Genomic DNA, 23,977 nt, shown 5'->3' on the forward strand with positions numbered 1-23,977 from the left:
ATGCTTTTGGTGTCATGTCTAAGAACTTTTCATCTAACCCCAGGCCATACAAATTTTCCCGTGTTTTTACCTAAGGGTTTGATAGCGTTATGTTCTCCATTTAGGCCTTTAATAAATGTTGAGTAACATTTTGTGCCAGCCATAGCCATACCTTTCTCCATCTCTCACAGTATCGTGGGCATTTGCAGCTCCCAGTGCCCGTGCTGTTCCCGTCTTCTTGGTCCGCTCTTCCTGTGAGTTTCAGGGCACGTCTTAGTGCTGGCGCCATTTCCACCTTCTGGATTAGTCTCTGGCCCGCTGGTCCCTGTCTCCTGAAGCGGAGTTGGAAGGACAGTCCTGGCTCCTGTGGCCCTCAGGGAGGAGGCTGAGTCGGAACACACCATGAGAGGGCGACTCAGCGATGGAGAGGGTGTTTACACCTGCTGAGCGATGGAGAGAGGTTTTCCATCCCCTAAGTGATGGAGAGGGGGTGTCTATACCCCTGAACAATGGAGGGAGGGCTCCACTCCCTGAGTGATGGAGGGAGGGCTCCACCCCCTGAGCCCCACCTAATGTGTCACAAACTTCAGGATGGGGCCCAGGGCACTGGCCAAGAGGGGTGTGCCTGTGAGGGGCTGGTCCACAGCCAGGGATCTGCAGTGAAACAGGACCAAGCCTACCACCCGACGCAAGGGATGGCCTGAGGGGGAGCACTCTGTGAGATTATATGGAAAGGGCTCTCCCCAAGCCAGGACACAGGAGGTGACTTCCAGGGGTTAGCATCTCTAAAGCTCTACCCTCACGCTTCTGAGGAGCTGGACCAAGGCTGGGACTTTCCTCCCCACTTCCCTCCCTGAATGCTGACCACAAAACCCGTGTGCTCATTTCACAGACAATGGCCAGATCATCTTCCCAGAGTCAGACTACCAGATTTTCTCCTACCCCAACCCACTGCGAACAGGCTTCACAGGCTGGGACCCTGTGGCCCTGGTGGCTCCGTTCTGGGACGATGCTGACTTCTCCACTGGTCGGGGACCACATTTTATCAGGTGAGCCTTTCAAAGCCTGGCAGTCAGGATCCCCAGTAGCTGGCAGGGGAGACAAAGAGTTGTGTGGAAGGCATTGCCAGAGTTGCTGCTGTGACAGCCCCTGCAGCAGGGGACTGAGGCTTAAATATGGGTGTGGGAGGAACCAGGCAAGGGACATTAAGCTGACTCAGGAATATCCCAACCCAGCCACGAGACTGACCAGGAATACCCCAACCCAGCCACGAGACTGACCAGGAATACCCCAACCCAGCCACGAGACTGACCGGAATACCCCAGCCCAGCCACGAGACTGACCAGGAATACCCCAGCCCAGCCACGAGACTGACCAGGAATACCCCAGCCCAGCCACGAGACTGACCAGGAATACCCCAGCCCAGCCACGAGACTGACCAGGAATACCCCAGCCCAGCCACGAGACTGACCAGGAATACCCCAGCCCAGCCACGAGACTGACCAGGAATACCCCAGCCCAGCCACGAGACTGACCAGGAATACCCCAACCCAACCACGACCACAAGAAGACCTGCAGGTGATGGGGATGGGGGCTGACAATTCAGCCTTTGATTGTAAAATCAGGCTGTAGGGGGTCTATCCTAACAAGAGTGAGTCAAGAGGGCCCGTCCTGTGCTCCTGGACTGGGTGAATAACTCCAATCAGAGGAAGCATGTGATGAAAGCTACTGCAGGAAGTGTGGACCGTGCCCCTGCCACGGACAGGGCAGTGTGGAGGCTCCAAGAGGGAGAGACTGATGCCTGTTCTCAAGGAGCTGCAGATTAGGCATGGGGAGGTAAAAGTGGGCCCGAGTGGCTCTGCTCTCTGGGCCAGTTTGAGCTAAGAGACGCTTGAGTTCAAGTCCAGAGGTCTTGGACGTCTGGGCCACGACCCTGCATTCTGCACACTGCAGGCCTTCCTGCAGCCCAAGTTTGAATTGCACTTCACCTCAGAAGAGGTCATGGCAAAAATGCAGGCCTGGGACAGGGAGGGCAGGCCATGTGGGTGGGCTAAAGTGGGCAGGGTCCCCAGGCAGAAAGTGGGGGTCCATGTGTAGGAGTGGGACCTCGTTGGCTTGTTCTCATCTGCCCTCCTTTCCTAGGAATACGAGACGCTCTATGGTGAACACAGCCTGCTAGTCCAGGAGGCCGAGTCTTGGATTAGAAAGATCACAAACAACAGGGGCTACAAGGCCAGGTGGACCCTAAAGGTCACGTGGGTCAATGCTCACGCCTATCCTGCCCAGTGGACCCTCGGGGTGAGTAGACCCGTGGGCAGCTCCTGGGAGCCATCTGGGAGTCAGACATCCTAGAATCCTAGGCAGGGGCTACTCTTCCAACATCCTCTCTGGCTCTAGGAAAGATTGCTAATTACAGCAAGCCACTGCCACCACTGTTGGCTGAGCACTCACCGTGGGCCCGGCCTGCCTCGGCCCTTTGCCTACTTGACCTCACAGCAGCCCAGCAAACTGGGTATTATTAGGCTGAAACATAGCAAGTGGCATTTTTGTAAGTCAAAAATGTCTGGCTATCCGCAATTTCATGTGGCTCAATCTGGTATTATGATCCCCATTTTACAGATGAGGAAGACAATGGTTAGAGAGGTTAAGTAACTTGTTCAAAGTCACGCCGCTGGCAATGGCAAAGCCAGGCCTGCAGTGGAGCTTCTTCTGACTCCAGCCTCTGGCTCTTAAGCACAGGCTCATCCAGTGGGCACGGGGCACACCACACTGTCTCCTCTGTCCTCCCTCCGAGGACCCCGCTCTTTGTAGTCACCAAGTTCTTCCTTACGCCTGGTCTAAAGTCACTCATTTCTTCATTCACTCGACGAAAGCTCACTGTCCACACGTGGACAACGTGTGCGCCTTCAGTGAACCCCAGTGTCATCCATGCTGTTCAGGTGGAGGAGACAATTTGGGCAATGTCCTTAACTATCCGCCAGGGAGCTAATGAGCCTCCTCTCTAGCTCTCTGGTATCTTGGCTAATCCAGGTTCTGGTAGCGTTCTCTTACAAACACTGATGTAAACCTGAATTTGTAACCCAGAAACCCTTTATCTCCCCTCCTGGAAGAAAGTCACCAAAAGGGCAATCCACCGTGGTGGATTCACACCCAGGGTGAAAAGTTCACACCCAGGGTAAGTGTGTAAGTTCAACACCCAGGGTGAAAGCTGCCCTCACTGACCCACAACTTGCCAGCATTTTGGGCCCATGCCTTTGCTGTGGGCAGACTAGGAACAGGTGCTGTACATGTCCAAGCAGGGCTGTGGGATGGGTGGGGGGACATAAGAGAGGAGACCCCGGATCTCTCACAGGCATCCCTGTGTTTGCTTCCACCCACCCCCAGAGCAACACCTACCAAGCCATCCTCTCCACGGATGGGAGCAGGTCCTATGCCCTGTTTCTCTACCAGAGCGGTGGAATGCAGTGGGACGTGGCCCAGCGCTCAGGCAACCTGGTGCTCATGGGCTTCTCCAGGTAGGATGGGAGGGGCTGTCAGCACTGAGTAGATGGCAGGGAGGGGTGTAGAGTCAGGTTTCGCTGCACACACACTCCCATCTGGGGCAAGGCGTGAACCCTCCTGGCTGGTGCTTCTGACTCACACTGACTCCAGCTACCACTGGGGCCAGGCATCTGGCTGCTTCCCATGACAAGATCATCCATTTGTCCGCCATGCCCCTTCCCATCCCAGTCCCCGTGTCTTGTAATAATGCCCAGAGCTTTGGCTTCCCTGATTTCCACTGACATTAGCTGGCCTCTCTTACCTTTCTAAATATCGTGATAATAACAGCCAAGACTGATTACACTAACACTTTATGTACCTTATTGCATGTCATGATCACAGCCACTCCATGAGGCAGATACTACTTACCATCCCCATTCTACAGATCAGGAAACTGAGATACAAATAGACTAGCAATTTGCCTAAAGTCCCAGAGCTGGGAAGTGGCAACATGGAGATTTGAACCCAGACATCTGAGGCTAGAATCTGCCTTCCTGACTTCCTGAGAATTACCCACTTATCCGGGGGCACCCAAAAGCTTATATGGAGCCGGTGGTAAAGGGAGAGAGGAGGCACGGGGCTGTGGGTGGTTGAAATGTGGATTCCTGTGTGTGGGAGGCTGTCTCCGACGCAGCAGTGCGCCATCTCTGTTCCCATATGCTGGGGTGTGGCAATCAATACGAAGGCCACATGTCTTTTGTTCTTGATAATTGCTGCAAATGGTCTTCTCTTACATTGAGTGTGTTCAGGTTACCCCTTTGATTTCACTGCTTTCACTAGTTTCTTGGTGTGCTATGAAGGAGAAAGGGGAATTACCCAACTGCCTAGGAATTTCACACGGTCCAAGTACACCCGAGGAAGGTGTCACGCAGGGGTGCATCATCCTGCTTGTGTCAGGGAGGAGGAAAAGCCCAAGAGTTCCCCACTCTGCAGCAGGCATCCAGGGTGGGGCTGCAGGCGGCCGCTCCAGCTTTCCCTTCCCGAGCTCTGCTCGGACCCCATACCTGCGGACGGTGATGGCGATAGTGTGGTGTGATGGTGGTGGTGGTGATGGTGGTGATGTGGTGGTGTTGGTGTTGGTGGCGGTGATGGCGGCAGTGCAGGTGGCGATGGTGGTGTGTAGGTGGCGATGGTGATGGCGGTGGTGGTGGCAGCGATGGTAGTGTTGGTAGTGGCCGATGGTGGTGGCAATGGTGGTGATGGTGGCGATGGTGGTGGTGATGGTGATGGGTGGTGAGTGGTGTGATGGTGGTGGTGGTGGGTGTGTTGGTGGTGATGGGATGGTGTGGTGTGTGATGGTGGTGGTGTGGTGATGTGTTGGATGGTGATGGTGGTTGGTGATGGTGGTGGTGGTGGTGATGTGTGGCATGGTGGTGTGGTGGTGATGGTGGTGGTGGTGGTGATGGTGGCAATGGTGGTGGTGGTGGTGATGGTGGTGGTGGTGGTGATGGTGGCGATGGTGGTGGTGTGGTGATGGTGGTGGTGGGGTGATGGTGGCGTGGTGTGGTGGTGGGTGATGGTGGTGGTGGTGGTGATGGGTGGTGGGGTGGTGTATGGTGGGTGGTGGTGATGGTGGTGGTGTGGTGATGGTGGTGATGGTGGTCGATGTTGGCAATGGTGATGGTGGTGAATGGTGGTGGCCAGATGTGGTGGTGTGGTGGTGATGGCGGCGATGGGGTGGTAGTGTGGTGGTGATGGTGGTGGCGATGGTGGTGATGTTGGCAATGGTGGTGATGGTGATGGTGGTGCGATGGTGGTGATGTTGGTGATGGTGGTGGTGATGGTGGTGGTGTTGGTGGTGGCAGCAGTGCAGCATCTGTTGTATCAAGGCCTCACTGAGTTCTGAGGGATTTGCAGATGGTACTGCATTTAATCCTCACAATACAGCGAGGTAGGTGCTACTGTAATCCCTTTTATACAGATGTGAAAACTAAGAATCAAGGAGGTCAGTAACTTGTCCATGGTCACCAAGCTAGAAAGTGTGGGGATCAGCAGTTGAATCCATCACTGCCTAACTCCAGAAACTGGCTCTTAACCATCATAATACACTGTCCCTAGAGTCTGTCCTGCTCCAAACCCTCTGCTTCTTGAAGGGAAACAAACAGAAATGAGGCCTGAACTCTGTTGTTTTCACACCCCTGTCTCATGACCAAGCAGACTGCCAGTTTCTTGCAGCTAGCGATCAGATGTGGAATCGGTTAGAGCTTCCTCCCTCTGCCCATCTGTCTTGTCCCCTCTCCCTGCTCAGTGCTGGGGCTCAACGATGGGGCTGGCTGACCCCACTGACCCACTGCCTGCCTAGCTGGTTGACCAGCTGCTGACTGGCTAGCGGGATGAACGAACACCTTGCAACTACGAGGCAAGAGCCTGTGCACGGCAGGGCCTGAGCGTCTCTCCTTTCCTGCAGTGGAGATGGCTATTTCGAAAACAGCCACTGATGTCCCAGCCAGCGTGGGAGAAAGTATCGCCCTGATAGATTCCTGAATCCAACTCAGGTAAAAGTGCCACCTTATCACACCTGAGCTGGTCTCAAGCCCTCGTGTGTCCTCCAGCCCATACACCATCGCAGTCCTAGAGGGCACCTCACTAACATCACTGCCATCCTGAAGGGCCTCCCCCACAGTCCAACCTCCTACAGGTCTAGGTGGGATGTGCACTGCCAGGGAGCAGCTGGCACCTCCTGCACCCCTGGACACAGCACAGTCTCAGAGGGGCTAACATCTCCTGCCTCAGATGAACCAACCCAAGAGGGCTCTCGGGGGCCCAGATCCTGAAGTGAGGACGGGGTCTTGTGGGAGGTGGGATTTGAATGGGCAGTTCAGACAATACTCCAAGTGTCCTGTCCAGAGCAGGAATGAGAACCCAGGTGAGATCCTTTAAGAAAATCTACTGGCTGGGCGCCGTGGCTCACACCTGTAATCCCAGCACTTTGGGAGGCTGAGGTGGGCAGATCACTTGAGGTCAGGAGTTCGAGACCAGCCTGGCCAGCATGGTGAAATTCTGTCTCTAGTAAAAATACAAAAATTAGCTGGGCGTTGTGGCGCACACCTGTAATTCCAGCTACTCAAGAGGCTGAGGCAGGAGATTGTTTGAACCTGGGAGGTGGAGGTTGCAGCGAGCCGAGATCACGCCACTGCACTCCAGCCTGGGTGACAGAGTGAGACTCCGTCTCAGAAAGAGAGAATCTACCAGGAAGAGGCCCGGAGGTCTCACATTCATTGTCATCAATTATTGGGCACCTGCCGTGTGCTGGACACTGCTAATGGCCAGAAACATTTTCAAAGGAAAAAGACCAAACTGTGTTTTCTCTCAAAGAGCTTTCACGCGGGTAGAAAGACAAGCGTCAAGAGGCAAACGATGGTGCCTTCTCCATGACTCAGGCCAGAGGCCCCAATGGGAAAGAAATAATAGTTTCCAAAATGTGATAGGACGAAGGACATTTTAGCCTTAGAAACCAGCCACGTGAACTGTGAAGTGTAAATCCAGTTCTATTTGTTCTGTGGCAACCACGTTTGGTCATCAGAAGCAGACGCTAAGTCTAGCGAGGGGCTTTGGGGGAGGAATTATTGCCCATCTGACTTGGGTCCAAAGAGGTGAGAAGCGGCATAAGGGGGTGCATTTGTGAGTTTTGGTTGACCCTAAAGCTAGGACAGGGCCTGCAGCCCCAGCCCTGGATAAGCCCTTCCCCCCTCCCATCCCTGACCTCAGGCCTCCGAGGGCTGCAGTTCTACAGGCTACACCTGGAAGAAAGGCCCAACTACCGTCTCGAGTGCCTGCAGTGGCTGAAGAGCCAGCCTCGGTGGCCCAGCTGGGGCTGGAACCAGGTCTCCTGCCCTTGTTCCTGGCAGCAGGGACGATGGGACTTACGATTCCAACCCGTCAGCATAGGTGACACCTCCTTCCCGCCCCCCACAAGCCCACCCACCACCCTCTCTGCTCATGCCCTCAGCCTCTCCCCAGAAACGCCCCTGCTTGTTCCCGCCCCGCTCCTGGCAGCCCCGGCCTGGGCCTGAGTGGGACTGGACTTGTTTCAGGACGCCGGGGCCTCGGCAGCAGGCAGCTGTGCAGCTTCACGTCCTGGCGAGGAGGCGTGTGCTGCAGCTACCGGCCCTGGGGAGAGTTTCGTGAAGGCTGGCACGTGCAGCGTCCTTGGCAGTTGGGTGCGTGAGTGCATGGAGATCTCAACCCCACCTTCCCAGCCAAGCAGAGGACCCTCAGCATGAAGCCTCTTGTCCTCATTCCTTCCCAGACCCTTCCCCTCTCTGGGCCTCCACTTCCTGATCTGGTAACATTAGGAAGCTTCCAACATCCCCACCAGCAGACATTCGGAGATGTATGAGCTGAGTGCCTCTTTCCTCATCTCTATACCTGGCTCCGCATCCCCAGGCCAGACTGGGGCCATCTCTCCAGGCAGGAGGAGAGCGCTTAGGCTGACCCCGTCCCTGTAGACCCAGATGAGCAGGATGTTTGGGGGAAGACTGAGAGTCAGCTCCCACAGAGACCCTCCAAGGGAGCTGGAGAGCGCAGGGGTGTGGGGTCACGTGGTCCGTGTCCTCCCCTTCTCTCCCCTGTCCCACGGCAGTTTCCACAGTTCCCAGACTGTCAGCCATGCCCTCCCCACTCCTAGCCCATTGAGAGCAGCAGTACTTGGCTCTCCACCCTCAAGACGAATTTGCTTAGCTCCTACCATACGCCCTGCTGCACAGTGGCCCCAATGCCTGCAAAAGAGACAGCACCCTGTCCACTGCCCAAGGTCACGAGAAGGGCCACGTTGGATTCCAAAGCCATGCTCTTGCCACCAACACCGCCCTGCCCTGCCAAGCTCTCCAGATGGGTTCTCCAGGTCCTCAGCCTCCCCAGCTCACTGCTCTTCTCCGCAGCCCAGGAACTGGAGCCGCAGAGCTGGTGCTGCCGCTGGAATGACAAGCCCTACCTCTGTGCCCTGTACCAGCAGAAGCGGCCCCGCGTGGGCTGTGCTACATACAGGCCCCCACGGCCTGGTGAGTGACAGGGCCCAGGCCCAGGAAGAGCCTCTGGGGAGGGGAGCTTCTGGGCTTCCAGGAGGTGGTGTCTGGATAAGGAGTAGGGCAGAGCCGTGGCCACAAGGGAAGATGGAGATGATGCCAGTGACGGGCGGACGGTCAGTGGAGGGGCTTTGTACCTGAGTTGGGGAAGGAGTGAGAGTAGCGGGGCATGAAATGCAAGAAGCCTTGAGGGGAGGATTCTGTGCTCCCTGAACATCCCCAGCTGAGTCCGCCTGGACAAGTGCCGCACCTGACTGCAGTGAGGAATCTCAGCCCTACACATGATTTGTCATGCTGAGGCGGCATCTCTTTTTTCCTTCCAGCCTGGATGTTCGGGGACCCCCACATTACCACCTTGGATGGTGTCAATTACACCTTCAATGGGCTGGGGGACTTCCTGCTGGTGGGGGCCCAGGACGGGAACTCCTCCTTCCTGCTGCAGGGCCGCACCGCCCAGACTGGCTCAGCCCAGGCCACCAACTTCATCGCCTTTGCGGCTCAGTACCGCTCCAGCAGCCTGGGCCCCGTCACGGTGAGTGAGGGGCGCCAGGGACCTCCCTGCATTCCACCCACAGGGACCTTCCGCCACATACTGAGGCCGGGGAGAAGGAAGAGAGCGAAGAAGGGGAAGCTGGGCAGGAGGGAGGGAGGGCACATCCTATCCACGCAGCTGTCCCGGAGTCAATCCTGGGGATGGTGGATTAGGGCTCTGGCCCCACGGTTTCCCAGCTGTTTGGCTTCGAAGCAACTACTGAACTTGGTTTTCTCCTAGTAAGAATGGGGATAACATTACCTGCCTCATGGGCTGTTGTAAGAGCTAAAGGGGATAATCCGAAAACTATGCCTGACCCTGCTGAGCACAGGGTAGACGGCGGCTGGCATCACCTCGGGCGGCGGCCTCCAGCGCCCTCCTCCCGGCCCAGGGCGCAGCTTCCAGCCCCGGGGGCTCTCCCAGCCGCATTCCTGGGCGTCGGCTCCACCTGCGAGTGGGGCTCAGGTCCCCTCCCATCTCCTTCCAGGTCCAATGGCTCCTTGAGCCTCACGACGCAATCCATGTCCTGGATGGATCACCAGACTGTGACATTTAAGCCTGGCCATGAAGACGGCAGAGGTAGGCTGAGGTGCGCCGGCCGCCCCCTCCCCGCACCGGGAGCAGTGAGGTGGGCGGGAAGCCGCGTTGCGGTGCAGGGCCGAGCGCGTTGCGGGGCCGGGCCGGGTGCGTTGGGGTGCCGGGCCCGGTGCGTGGCAGTGCAGGGCCGACTGCGTGGCGGTGCAGGGCCCGGTGCGTGGCGGTGCAGGGCCGACTGCGTGGCGGTGCAGGGCCCGGTGCGTGGCGGTGCAGGGCCAAGAGCGCGCAGCCTCTTCACCCCCCGCAGCGGGGCCTGCAGCTCGCCGGCCTCTTCTCCGCCTCCAGTGCAGATCCCTCCCGGCTTCAGCCCTGGGGGCGGGGTGGGGGGTGGGAGGTGGGGGAAGGGGGATGGGGAGGTGAGGGGAGGGAGGGGAGGGGGGGTGGAGGGTGGGAGGTGAGGGGAGGGGGGGTGGGGGGTGGGAGGTGAGGGAAGCGGGGGTGGGGAGGTGAGGGGAGGGGGGGTGGGGAGGTGGGAGGTGAGGGGAGGGGAGGGAAGGGGGGTGGGGGGTGGGGGTGGGAGGTGAGGGGAGGGGGGGTGGGGAGGTGGAGGGAGGGGGAGTGGGGGTGGGCGGGGGGTGGTGCCGGCCGGGCAGGGCCCGGATTTGGTGGGGGCCGCGGTGCCGACCTGGCTTCCTCTCCGCTGCCTCCCGATGCTCCAGGCCAGGAGACGTTCAAGGCCACCGGAGTCTTCCTGAGCCGCAACGGCTCTGTGGTCTCGGCCAGCTTCGACGGCTGGGCCACCGTCTCGGTGACCGCGCTCTCCAACATCCTCCACGCCTCCGCCAGCCTCCCGCCCGAGTACCAGAACCGCACGGAGGGGCTCCTGGGTGAGGGCGGCTCGGACCTGCCTCTGGGGCTATTCGGAGCCAGCCGGAGCTCGGACCCCCACGCCCGCGGCCCGGGCAGCCCTGCTCGGCCTCCCTTTCTCCGCCTCCTTGGAGCAGAACCCTCGGGGCACAGAGCGGGCCGGGAGCCGAGGGGCTTCTCCAGCCTCCCCCGAGGCTCCCTTCCTGTCCTCCTCCCGCTCTAAGGGAGCATCAGGGATGGGCTCCGGGGAGGCGGGGGGCACAGCCATCCTTTCTCCCTTTCCTCTTGCCTCCCACATCCTCCCACCCTCCTCCATCGCTGCCTGCGTTTCCTCCCGCCCCTCCCGAAGGCAGACGGGCAGGGTGTGAGGGCCCGTCCTCCCGGCTCCCCTGGAGGCCTGACAGCAGGTGCAGGAGCAGAGGCTGCCAGGCCCTGGCCTCTCCCCACTGCGTCCTCCGGATGCTCCCCAGGAAGGGGACAGCCGTGTGCCCAGGGTGGCCAACCTCCCACTCTGTCCTTCAGGGCTCTGGAATAACAATCCGGAGGACGACTTCAGGATGCCCAATGGCTCCACCATCCCCCCAGGGAGCCCTGAGGAGATGCTTTTCCACTATGGAATGACCTGTGAGTCTGGGCAGGGTCCTGGGGCAGAGGGGCAGGTGAGGGGAGCCGGTATGTTTATGTCGTCCCCCTCGGCCCTGTAGGAAGCAGACCTCCATCCTCCCTAAGGTCTGACGAATCTGTGCCCCCCCAGGGCTGTCCCCCCCCCACCAGCCCACCTGCCTCTCTCTACCTGGAGGAGAGAATGGAGGACGTGGAGTGTCCTCTCTCACTGCAGCAGGCTCAGAAGCTGGAAACCGCTCTGGCCCTGCACTCCCACCGCCCCACCCCAAGCCATATAAAGTGAGGGGTAGAGGCGGACACAGGTGGAATAAGGCTGAGTGCCACGCCTGGTACCATCGTGCTCTGTGTGTTACAGGGCAGATCAACGGCACAGGCCTCCTTGGCAAGAGGAATGACCAGCTGCCTTCCAACTTCACCCCTGTTTTCTACTCACAACTGCAAAAAAACAGCTCCTGGGCTGAAGCTTTGATCTGTGACGGAGACAGCTCATGCATCTATGACACTCTGGCCCTGCGCAACGCAAGCATCGGACTTCACACGAGGGCAGTCAGTAAAACCTACGAGCAGGTGAATGCCACCCTCAGTAAGTGGCCCGAGGCCCCGGGAGGGCTTTTCAGAGTTGGGAGCAGATGAGGAGCTGCCCTTGCCTGACTCTGCTTTACCCTGTATATCTGCATTCACTGAGCAGATTCTTCCACTCCTGTTATTCCTCTGCTCAGACCCTTCAGTGACTTCCCTGGCTGTCTCATCCTTGCAGTGGCCTTTGGCCTGGTTCAGCTTCTCAGAGTTCTTCTCCTAGTGCTGGACCCCTTCCCCTCCATCCTAGTGCTGGACCCCTTCCCAGCCCCTCCACTCCATCCTAGTGCTGGACCCCTTCCCCTCCATCCTAGTGCTTGACCCCTTCCCAGTCCCTCCCCATCCTAGTGCTGGACCCTTCCCAGCCCCCTCCACTCCATCCTAGTGCTGGACCCCTCCACTCCAATCCTAGTGCTGGACCCCTTCCCAGCTCCCCCCTCCATCCGTGCTGGACCCCCCCCCCTCCACTCCTCCTAGTGCTGGACCCCCCCCCTTCCCAGCTCCCTCCACTCCATCCTAGTGCTGGACCCCTTCCCAGCTCCCTCCACTCCATCCTATGCTGGACCCTCCCAGCCTCCCTCCTAGTGCTGGACCCTTCCAGCTCCACTCCATCCTAGTGCTGGACCCCTTCCCAGCTCCCTCACTCCATCCTAGTGCTGGACCCTTCCCAGCCCCTCCCCCTCCCTTCCACTCCTCACTGCTGGACCCCTTCCCAGCTCCCTCCACTCCATCCTAGTGCTGGACCCTTCCCAGCTCCCTCACTCCATCCTAGTGCTGGACCCCTTCCCAGCTCCCTCCACTCCATCCTAGTGCTGGACCCCTTCCCAGCTCCCTCCCTCCATCCTAGTGCTGGACCCTTCCCAGCTCCCTCCACTCCATCCTAGTGCTGGACCCCTTCCCAGCTCCCTCCCTCCTCCTAGTGCGCCCCCCCCCCTCCCTCCATCCTAGTGCTGGACCCCTTCCCAGCTCCCTCCCACTCCCCATCCATCCTAGTGGCTGGACCCCTTCCCAGCTCCCTCCACTCCATCCTAGTGCTGGACCCCCCTTCCCAGCTCCCTCCCCTCCATCCTAGTGCTGGACCCCTTCCCAGCTCCCTCCCCTCCATCCTAGTGCTGGACCCCTTCCCAGCTCCTCCCATCCTAGTGCTGGACCCCTTCCCAGCTCCCCTCCACTCCATCCTAGGCTAGGGCTGGACCCCCTTCCCCAGCTCCCCTCCCACCCTCCACTCCTAGTGCCTGGACCCCCTTCCCCAGCTCCCTCCACCTCCATCCTAGTGCTGGACCCCCTTCCCAGCTCCCCTCCACTCCATCCTAGTGCTGGACCCCTTCCCAGCTCCCTCCACTCCATCCTAGTGCTGGACCCCCTTCCCAGCTCCCTCCACTCCATCCTAGTGCTGGACCCCTTCCCAGCCCTCCCTCCACTCCATCCTAGTGCTGGACCCCTTCCCAGCTACCCCCTCCCACTCCATCCTAGTGCGGACCCCTTCCCAGCTCCCTCCACTCCATCCTAGTGCTGGACCCCTTCCCAGCTCCCTCCACTCCATCCTAGTGCTGGACCCCTTCCCAGCTCCCTCCACTCCATCCTAGTGCTGGACCCCTTCCCAGCTCCCTGCACTCCATCCTAGTGCTGGACCCCTTCCCAGCCCCCCCTCCTCCTAGTGCGGACCCTTCCCAGCTCCCTCCACTCCATCCTAGTGCTGGACCCCTTCCCAGCTCCCTCCACTCCATCCTAGTGCTGGACCCCTTCCCAGCTCCCTCCACTCCATCTAGTGCTGGACCCCTTCCCAGCTCCCTCCACTCCATCCTAGTGCTGGACCCCTTCCCAGCTCCCTCCACTCCATCCTAGTGCTGGACCCCTTCCCAGCTCCCTCCCCTCTTTCCTAGTGCTGGACCCCTTCCCAGCTCCCTCCACTCCATCCTAGTGCTGGACCCCTTCCCAGCTCCCTCCACTCCATCAGGCTGACCTCCACTCCCCCACCTAGTGCTGGGACCCCTTCCCAGCTCCCTCATCTAGCTCCCCTCCACTCCATCCTAGTGCTGGACCCCTTCCCAGCTCCCTCCACTCCATCCTAGTGCTGGACCCCTTCCCAGCTCCCTCCACTCCATCCTAGTGCTGGACCCCTTCCCAGCTCCCTCCACTCCATCCTAGTGCTGGACCCCTTCCCAGCCCCTCCACTCCATCCTAGTGCTGGACCCCTTCCCAGCTCCCTCCACTCCATCCTAGTGCTGGACCCCCTTCCCAGCTCCCTCCACTCCATCCTAGTGCTGGACCCCTTCCCAGCCCCCCTCCCCTCCCTTCCCTAGTGCTGGACCCCTTCCCAGCTCCCCTCCGCACTCCATCCTAGTGCTGGACCCCTTCCCAGCTCCCTCCACTCCATCCTAGTGCTGGACCCCTCCCAGCCCCTCCCTCCCCTGGCCCCTTCCCAGCTCCCTCCACTCCATCCTAGTGCTGGACCCCTTCCCAGCTCCCTCCACTCCATCCTAGTGCTGGACCCCTTCCCAGCTCCCTCACTCCATCCTAGTGCTGGACCCCTTCCCAGCTCCCTCCACTCCATCCTAGTGCTGGACCCCTTCCCAGCTCCCTCCACTCCATCCTAGTGCTGGACCCCTTCCCAGCTCCCTCCACTCCATCCTAGTGCTGGACCCCTTCCCAGCTCCCTCCCCTCCTTTCCTAGTGCTGGACCCCTTCCCAGCTCCCTCCACTCCATCCTAGTGCTGGACCCCTTCCCAGCTCCCTCCACTCCATCCTAGTGCTGGACCCCTTCCCAGCTCCTCCAGCTGGACCCCTCCAGCTCCCACTCCATCCTAGTGCTGGACCCCTTCCCCAGCTCCCTCCCCTCTTTCCTAGTGCTGGACCCCTTCCCAGCCCCTCCACTCCATCCTAGTGCTGGACCCCTTCCCAGCTCCCTCCACTCCATCCTAGTGCTGGACCCCTTCCCAGCTCCCTCCACTCCATCCTAGTGCTGGACCCCTTCCCAGCTCCCTCCACTCCATCCTAGTGCTGGACCCCTTCCCAGCTCCCTCCACTCCATCCTAGTGCTGGACCCCTTCCCAGCTCCCTCCACTCCATCCTAGTGCTGACCCCTTCCCGCCCCCCCCCTCCTAGTGCTGGACCCCTTCCCAGCCCCTCACTCCATCCTAGTGCTGGACCCCTTCCCAGCCTCCCTCCCACTCCATCCTAGTGCTGGACCCCTTCCCAGCTCCCTCCACTCCATCCTAGTGCTGGACCCCTTCCCAGCTCCCCTTCCAGCTCTCCATCCTAGTGCTGGACCCCTTCCCAGCTCCTCCACTCCATCCTAGTGCTGGACCCCTTCCCAGCTCCCCTCCACTCCATCCTAGTGCTGGACCCCTTCCCAGCTCCCTCCACTCCATCCTAGTGCTGGACCCCTTCCCAGCTCCCTCACTCCATCCTAGTGCTGGACCCCCTTCCCAGCTCCCTCCACTCCATCCTAGTGCTGGACCCCTTCCCAGCCCCCTCCCCCTCCTAGTGCTGGACCCCTTCCCAGCTCCCTCCACTCCATCCTAGTGCTGGACCCCTTCCCAGCTCCCTCCACTCCATCCTAGTGCTGGACCCCTTCCCAGCTCCCTCCACTCCATCCTAGTGCTGGACCCCTTCCCAGCTCCCTCCACTCCATCCTAGTGCTGGACCCTTCCCAGCTCCCTCCACTCCATCCTAGTGCTGGACCCCTTCCCAGCTCCCTCCACTCCATCCCTAGTGCTGGACCCTTCCAGCTCCCTCCACTCCATCCTAGTGCTGGACCCCTTCCCAGCTCCCTCCACTCCATCCTAGTGCTGGACCCCTTCCCAGCTCCCTCCACCCATCCTAGTGCTGGACCCCTTCCAGCTCCCTCACTCCATCCTAGTGCTGGACCCCTTCCCAGCCCCCTCCCCTCTTTCCTAGTGCTGGACCCCTTCCCAGCTCCCTGCACTCCATCTAGTGCTGGACCCCTTCCCAGCTCCCTCCACTCCATCCTAGTGCTGGACCCCTTCCCAGCTCCCTCCACTCCATCCTAGTGCTGGACCCCTTCCCAGCTCCCTCCACTCCATCCTAGTGCTGGACCCCTTCCCAGCTCCCTGCACTCCATCCTAGTGTTGGACCCCTTCCCAGCTCCCTACACTCCAGCCCCCGTAGGCTCCTCTGTGTTCTTCAGACACACCAGGTGTGCTCAGCTCCCAGGCTTCACACGTGCTGTTCTCTTGCCTGGAATACCCTTCATTCCCTGGACAGCCACACGCTTGCCCCTCACCTCCTTTATGTCTTCATTCCAATGTCCCCTCCTTGGCGAGGCCTCTCTTGGCCACCCTGTCCAAAACGTCACATTCACCCACACTTCCTGTTTGCCTTCCCTGCCTTTTTTCTCCTTAGCATTTATAATTACTCAACATATTTTATAATTTTCACAGGTATCTTTTTTATTATTCATTCATGACTGTATCCTCATCACCCAGAACAGTGCCAGCCACTTAGCTCAATAAATATTTGTTAAATGACTGACTGAATGAATGCGTGACGCAACTATGAAATGGAAATGGCAGGGCTCCGAGAAACAGACCCGTGGAGAGGTTTCACTCCCTCTCTATTTCTGGACAAATGCAATATCCGTTTAGATGTGATCCTCCATGTTTTGGTTTTGTTTTATTTTGTTTTTTTTTTTTGTTTTTTGATGGAGTTTCGCTCTTGTTGCCCAGGCTGGAGTGCAATGGTGCAATCTCGGCTCATCACAACCTCTGCCTCCTGGGTTCAAGCGATTCTCCTGCTTCAGCCTCCTGAGTAGCTGAGATTACAGGCACCCGCCACCATGCCTGACTAATTTTGTATTTTTAGTAGAGACAGGGTTTCACCATGTTGGTCAGGCTCGGCTCGAACTCCCAACCTCAGGTGATCCGCCGGCCTCGGCCTCCCAAAGTGCTGGGATTACAGGCATGAGACACCCAGCACCCTTCAGGTTTTCAGCCCTTTGCCAAAGGTACAACCCTGTAATGGTCTAAACAGATCTGCTCTCTAATTCACTTTTTGTCATACCCAGCATAGCACCATGTTCAGGAAAGAATCTGAAAGGAGCTCTTTGAGGAGGTGGGGGGAGAGAAAGAGGCTAAAGATTTGGCTAGGTGGGCAGTACAGTCCCCGTCTGCTGTGCGTTACTCGAGAGCAGGTACACAGAATAATTCCTTCTTCCAGAGATGGGTCACAGTCCTGGGAAAGCCTCACACATATTAGAGTTGAGAAAGAGAGGAGGCTGATAAAGCAGGAGACTGTCCTGCCTGGGAACTCCCATTCCCTCTTTGTGTTTCAGATCAGTACCCACCCTCCATCAATGGTAGTCGTGTGGTTGAAGCCTACAAGGGGCAGATCACGCTGATTCAGTACACCAGCAATGCAGAGGATGCCACCTTCACGCTCAGAGACAACTGTACCGACTTTAAGCTCTTTGGTAAGAATATTTGGCTGGCTGAGGAGAGTGGGGAGGTGGGTAGGGGATGAGGTCGGAGTCAAACTTTGGGAAATTCTGCACTGCTGTACCCAGCAACACTTGCTGTCAATCTTTCATTCGAATATCCAGGACCGGCATTTCCGAGGAGCGATACCTATAACTCAAATAGGTGCCCCCCAGTAAGTAGTAGTGACGGGCTTATGGCGGTTTGGCCAGATAGCTACAGTGACTCTGGACACACAGAACTGATTCAAGGCCGGGCGCGGTGGCTCACGCCTGTCATCTCAGAGCTTTGAGAGGCCGAGGCGGGCGGATCATCTGAGGTCAGGAGTTCGAGACCAGTCTGGCCAACATGGTGAAACCCCGTCTCTACTAAAAATACAAAAAAATAGCCGGGCGTGGTGGTGCATGCCTGTAATCCCAGCTCTTCAGGAGACTGAGGCAGGAGAATCGCTTGAACCCAGGAGGCAGATGTTGCAGTGAGCTGAGATCGCGTCACTGTACTCCAGCCTGGTGACAGAGCAAGACTGTGTCTCAAAAAAAAAAAAAAGATGCGAAGATCATTTAATCTCAATCTGATCATATACAGTCATCTTTAGCCATTATGCATTCACCAAATTATTAGAATAATCAAGTGCAACATTTAAAATGACCAATTTACAACATTTTTATATCTATTAAAGGAAGGATGTAATGTAGGACAAGATTTAAAGGAATATAAAAAATACTTTTGTTTGGTACCTTTCTCGCTCTTTTTGTCTGGTAACCATGTTTACCTATAGCCATGTCTTTCCTTGCCTGGTTTCCTGGGCTAGGACCCAGTAAAGTGCCATCGCTCCCTCTCCGTAAAGGTGTTAGAGACCCCGAGCCCTACATCCATGATCAGGGCGAAAGGGTCCAAGCACAAGGGATGCCGCTTTCGTCCGTTGCCAGCACTAATTCTGCGGGTGACTGTTCTTGGCTAAACCAAAGCCCCAGGGGGCATATTCTGCGTTCTCTTTGCCTCTCTGCCTGATGTTCTTTCTCTCCGCGTCTGAGAAGGGACTGCTTTGCCTGCAACCCTTTTGCCCCACGTACGTCCTCCCAGGTGCGAGACAATGGCATTGAGAGATTCTCTTCTCCACGGGCCCCACCCCTGAAGGACGATGATCTGGAAATTACGTTCGTCTATTCTCTGTCACTTCCTTTCAATCTGCTGTTTTAAGGAGACTTTCCTATTTTCTTGAAAAATATAAGTTTGATCAGAAGATATGTAGCAGTGTTTCACTACAGTCTGGTGTCTGAAGGGGGTGTCTGGGAAAGGTCCAGGAAGTGGGGGGTGGGTGAGAAACCAGGGCAAAGGATGGGGCTGCTGTGAGACTGAAGCCAGTTTGGCCGGCAGCGCAGCCTGGGGAGGTGTCTGGAGGATCCTGGCCTTGATCCTCCATCCCCCAGGATGTCCCATCCTGGCGTGAGCCCAGCCAGGGCTGCCTTTGGGGTTTCTTCAGGGGGAAACCGCTTTCCCCTCTGTGGCGTTCCCCGCTACAATCAGTATGTTGGACTGGTGCCACCTCCTTCCAGCTGGGAGCGTGACTAGGATCACCCCCGATACCAGCCTTGCTCAAAGGAAATGACCAATGAGATTTGTCTGGGGACGGGGGGAGGGTGGCCTGAGAGGGGTGGGGGAAGCCCAGTATCAGCAGTCAGGGTGTTAGATGAGGATGCGTCAGACCACAGAGCTGAGGAGTCTCCCAGCTCTCAACGTTCTCATCTTCCCCCGGGCAGAGAATGGGACGTTGCTGTGGACACCCAAGTCGCTGGAGCCATTCACTCTGGAGATTCTAGCAAGACGTGCCAAGATTGGCTTGGCATCTGCACTCCAGCCCAGGACCGTGGTCTGCCATTGCAGTGCAGAGAGCCAGTGTTTGTACAACCAGACCAGCAGGGTGGGCAACTCCTCCCTGGAGGTGAGTGCTGGGAGGCGGGTGAGGAGTGTCTGTGCCGAGGGGAGAGGAAATGGGAGTGGAACGGATGCTGTGATTCTGCCTCTCCTGGGTGTGTCTGTGTTGGGAGGTGGGTGGAGCAGTGGTAGGTGAGTAGAGAAGACTCCAGTCTCAGGCCATAAACTCATGTGGGAAGAAAGAGAACTTTCTGGCCTGGTGCAGTGGCTCACGCCTTTAATCTCAGCACTTTTGGAGGCTGAGGAAGGCGGATCACAAGGTCAGGAGATCGAGACCATCCTGACCAACATGGTGAAACCCCGTCTCTACTAAAAATACAAATATTAGCTGGGCGTGGTGGCGGGTGCCTGTAGTCCCAGCTACTCGGGAGGCTGAGGCAGGAGAATCGCTTGAACCCGGGAGGCGGAGGTTACAGTGAGCCAAGATTGCGCCACTGCACTCCAGCCTGGGCAACAGAGTGAGACTCCATCTCAAAAAGAAAGAAAAGGAAAGAAAGAAGGAATGAAAAAAGGAAAGGAAAGAAAAGTAAAGGAAAGGAGAAAAAGAGAGAAAGAAAGAATGAATGAATGAAAGAAAGAAACTAACTTTATTGGAGAAAAAGGAAGAAAGAAGGAAGGAAGGAAAGAGGAAAGAACCTTTCTTTATTGCTTATAGTTCAACTGGATTTTTATCTCCCACCTCCCCTTCTGCCAGGTTGGCAGGAAACTTCTACCTCAGTCTTTCTCACAGTGCCCAGTGGTTCCCAGTTCCACAGCTCTGCGGCAAAGCCCAGCAGAGGGCCCTGCGGTGTGGGGTGGAAGGTGGTCATGGGGGTCCCTGGGCCTGAGTCCACACAGGTTTCCATCACAGCTCTGCCCCACTTCCCCTCAGACCCAGGGAGAGGCTCTGCTGCTTCTGTGCCTTGCTCAGACAAAGGACACCTTTTCTGAGGCCGCTTACAGTCCCGTCTGCCTAGAAGCACCCCACAGCCGTTTCTCCCTGGGATGCCATCACGGTGCTGGGGAGAGAGCTGTGGGTCCCTCTATCTTGACACCTCCAAGCCCCTTTGCTTTCTCCTTTACTATCTCCTTCCAGCTAAAAGAAACATCTTTTCCAGTTTGGAGAAATTACTTCTGCATGTTTCTAGCCAAGATACTTGGCCTAATTCCACAACTCTTGTCCTATCTGCTTTTTTATTTTTATTTTTGGTTGTAAAAGAAGAGCCAGAAAGGAAAGTGTTTATCTGGCAACACAAAACTACCTCCCTCACCACTTACACACACACACACACACACACACATGCACACAGACACACCACACACACAGACACACATCCTTCTGAAGCATGAGCAGAGAATGGGTACTTGAAAGGGATAGAGGTAGGGATGGTTGGTGGGGTAGGGGGTAGAAAAGGATAAAATACACAATGGGAAAAAGAGAGATTGAAATCAATATACTATTCCATAGATCCCCAAATATGCACTCTTGGGAGTAGCAAGTGTTAGAAGGTTCCATTTTAGGGAGATTCCCTGAGTCGATTCAGTAAGGGAGTTAGAAAGGGAAGTGCAGGGAGCTTGGTGAGGCCTGGGCGCCGCAGCCTTTGCTGCGCTGTTGTTCTGGCTGCCGCGTTTTCTCACAGTGCTCAGCAGGGAGGCTCTGTGTTCTTGGTCTAGGAGTCAACAAGGGAGGTCAATTTCAGCTTCTATGGAATCCAGTTTGCAGGCCACACAGGAGCCTGAGGCAGGCGGATTGCTTGAGCTCAGGACTTTGAGATCAGCCTGGGCAATATGGCAAGACCGTGTCTCTACTAAAAATCAAAAAATTAGCTGGGCGTGTTGGCATATGCCTGTAATCTCAACTATTTGGGAGGCTGAGGCACAAGAATTGCTTTAACTTGGGCGGGGGACATTGCAATGAGCCGAGATCGAGACACTGCACTGCAGCCTGGGAAACAGAATGAGATTGTCTCATTAAAAAAAAAAAAGCAGAAGAAAAATACAAAAATTAGTGGGCGTGGTGGTGCATGCCTGTAGTCCCAGCTCCTTGGGAAGCTGAGGTGGGAGGATGGCTTGAACCTGGGAGGTGGAGTTTGCAGTGAGCCAAGATCAAGACATTGCACTCCAGCCTGGGTGACACAGTGGGACCCTGTCTCAAAATAAATAAGGAATCCAGTTTTCAAGCAATAGAACATACATGGATACATACACACATGGATGCATACACACATGGATACATACACATGGATACATACACATATGGATACATACACATGGATACATACACGGATACATACACACGATACATATGTGGATACATACATGCATGCATAGATACACACATGCATACATGGATACACACATATGTACATGGATACATTCATTCATTCATTAATGCTTCAATCATTCATGCATCCCCCATCTTACTCTAGAAAGGATTTCAGGCAAAGAGCTAGAGTGTGAGAGGGAAGAGGCTGAGATCCCGGTGCAGGGCCAGGCAGGGGGTCAGGGTAAAACAATGACCCAGGGAGGCCAACTGGGCAGGACTACTGTGTGGCTTTAGGCAGGACCTTGCAGCCCCACGGCCTGGTCAAGAAGGTGCTCAGCAGGTGCTGGTGGGGCTGAGACACGAATCAGGGTCCACGGGTTCTCAGGCCAAAGGGGTCAGAGTCAGAAACACCCAGAAGCCTTTCTCAGTTTGGTCTCCTGGCCGCCCGTGATCAGCAACCCTCCTCCAGGTGGCTGGCTGCAAGTGTGACGGGGGCACCTTCGGCCGCTACTGCGAGCGCTCCGAGGATGCCTGTGAGGAGCCATGCTTCCCGAGTGTCCGCTGAGTTCCTGGGAAGGGCTGCGAGGCCTGCCCTCCAAACCTGACTGGGGATGGGCGGCACTGTGCCCGTGAGCTGGGAACAGGGCCTGGAGGAGGCGCTTCTGGGAGCAGCTGACAGCTCAAGGGTGTAGACAGCCAAAGGCAAACCATTTCTCTCCTTTTTCCAGCAAATCTTTAGAATGCTCAATCTAGGCAGGTATGGGAGATCTAGGCAGGCCTGGAAAGGGGGTGGTGGATGGTGTGGGGCTGAAGGAGAAGAGGTTGTACAGGCATAGCGGAGGGGACGGGGCTGAGCATCCCTGAGGCATTGATGGGGGGAACCCCGGGCAAAAGACTGAAGATGGTTTGGCCAGGGGAGGAGACTTCAGCAGCTCCAGGGAACCGGGCAAGCTGGGTACTCGGTGGGGATCCGGCAGCAAAGGTGCCTGATTTTCCCTTTGAGTCTTCCCAGCCATCTGTTCCTCCCGCTCTGAGCCACCAGAGTCTGATGAGGGAGATCACAGCGAGGCCTTTACCAAGCCCCCTAAGGCACCCAAATAAAATCTACAGATCACTGCGTTCAGAGCCGAGGCCAGAGTGGGTAGAACCGCAGCTTTTATAAAGGCAGAAAAGGAGATGGACGTGAGAGGGGAGGGCGTGAGGAAAGCCAGCTGGGGGCCCCTCCTCTGCCAGCCTTCGGGGTCCTTTCTGAAGCAGAGGGTCTGAGACACACTCCATCCCTCCACAGAAGTGGAAGAATACCTGCCTGGCCAGGGAAAGGGGTTGCCCTGCAGAGAAACGCCTGGAAAAGCAGGGAAGGCTGGTTTGGGGTTCTGAGTGGGGGAAAGAAAGCAGGCCTGTCCCGGAGCGCGTTTCCACGGGCTGGGCTGTCCCTCTGCTCCCCAGCGCGCGGCTGCTGACCTCCCTACTCACTCTGCAGCTCTGGGGAGCTCTTTCCTGTGTCGGAACCAGTCCTGCCCGTGAATTACTGCTACAATCAAGGCCACTGCTACATCTCCCAGACTCTGGGCTGCCAGCCCACGTGCATCTGTCCCCCGGCCTTCACCGACAGCCTCTGCTTCCTGGCTGGGAACAACTTCAGTCCAACTGTCAACCTAGGTACCGCCAGAGACCCCCCCTCTCACCCCTGCACCCCGCCTGGGCCCCGCCCTCTCACCCAGCACTCCTCCCGGGCCCCACCCTCTTGCCTCCGCGCTCCGCCCACCTTTGAGAAGATGAGGAAGCTCTGGGGTCACAGGACAGAGTCCAGATTTCTCTGGGAGGTGTAAGGTGCAGGCTATGGGAGCTGGCGAGGAAAGCTGTCATGGCAGGACCATGGGCCTGTGTGGCCTATGGAGAAGGACGGAGGCAGAGACCTCACAGCTGGCTCAGTGAGATGAGCGTCGGGGAGGTCCGGAGCATAGTGGGAGTGAGCGCTAGGTGAGGGCCACTTCCCGCGGTTTTTCTTCAGCGACCTTGCTGTCACTGGTGGAATGTAGGGTGAGGCCTGTTCTTCAGGCTTCTGTCACTGTGATGTAGGGTGAGGCACTCCCGGTTTCTTCAGCGACCTTCTGTCACTGTGGAATGTAGGGTGAGGGCCACTTCTCCCGGTTTCTTCGTGACCTTCTGTCACTGTGGAATGTAGGGTGAGGGCCACTTCTCCCGGTTTCTCAGCGACCTTCTGTCACTGGAATGGAGCAGTCGGCCTGGGCTGGCCCGACAGACTTTTTGGGTAAGTCTGGGTAAAACCGTGGGGTGATGACACATTTGCTTTCCCATCTCCCAGAACTTCCCTTAAGAGTCATCCAGCTCTTGCTCAGTGAAGAGGAAAATGCCTCCATGGCAGAGGTCAACACCTCAGTCAGTGCTGCAGGCCGCGCTCTGGGTGGGAGGGGATGCTTGGCGGGTTTCAGGCGAGGGCAGAACCATCACTGTGTGGCCTTCGTCTTGTCATCTCTCTGGATTCAACCTGCCAGAGGAGGCTGGAGCCTCTTGCCCCATGGGAGGTGCAGGGCATTAGGAAGTGAGGAAGGCCCAGGACAGAAACCTCGACTCATCATAAGCAGAGGCCAGGATGCCAAGTCACCCCAGCTGAGACCTCTAAGCTTCTTGGTTATGATCTGAAAGAAACTAAAGGACATTT

General features: G+C 57.2%; 1 pseudogene across 1 annotated transcript; it reads left to right on the forward strand.

The window, feature by feature from the left end:
• Window positions 1-867: 867 nt before the first annotated feature.
• LOC115834216 lies at window positions 868-23,694 on the forward strand (annotated as a pseudogene). The gene is made up of 17 exons (XR_004029230.1): window positions 868-1,028; window positions 2,122-2,277; window positions 3,364-3,494; window positions 5,927-6,014; window positions 7,228-7,407; window positions 7,554-7,679; window positions 8,400-8,519; window positions 8,867-9,075; window positions 9,563-9,654; window positions 10,332-10,499; window positions 11,002-11,103; window positions 11,459-11,686; window positions 16,973-17,110; window positions 18,875-19,056; window positions 21,764-21,923; window positions 22,775-22,953; window positions 23,621-23,694. The product of XR_004029230.1 is annotated as a mucin-4-like (transcript).
• The last annotated feature ends 283 nt before the right edge of the window (window positions 23,695-23,977 follow it).

Source organism: Nomascus leucogenys, unplaced genomic scaffold (assembly GCF_006542625.1).
Source record: "Nomascus leucogenys isolate Asia unplaced genomic scaffold, Asia_NLE_v1 001783F_24657_qpd_obj, whole genome shotgun sequence".
Taxonomy (NCBI): Eukaryota; Metazoa; Chordata; class Mammalia; order Primates; family Hylobatidae; genus Nomascus; species Nomascus leucogenys.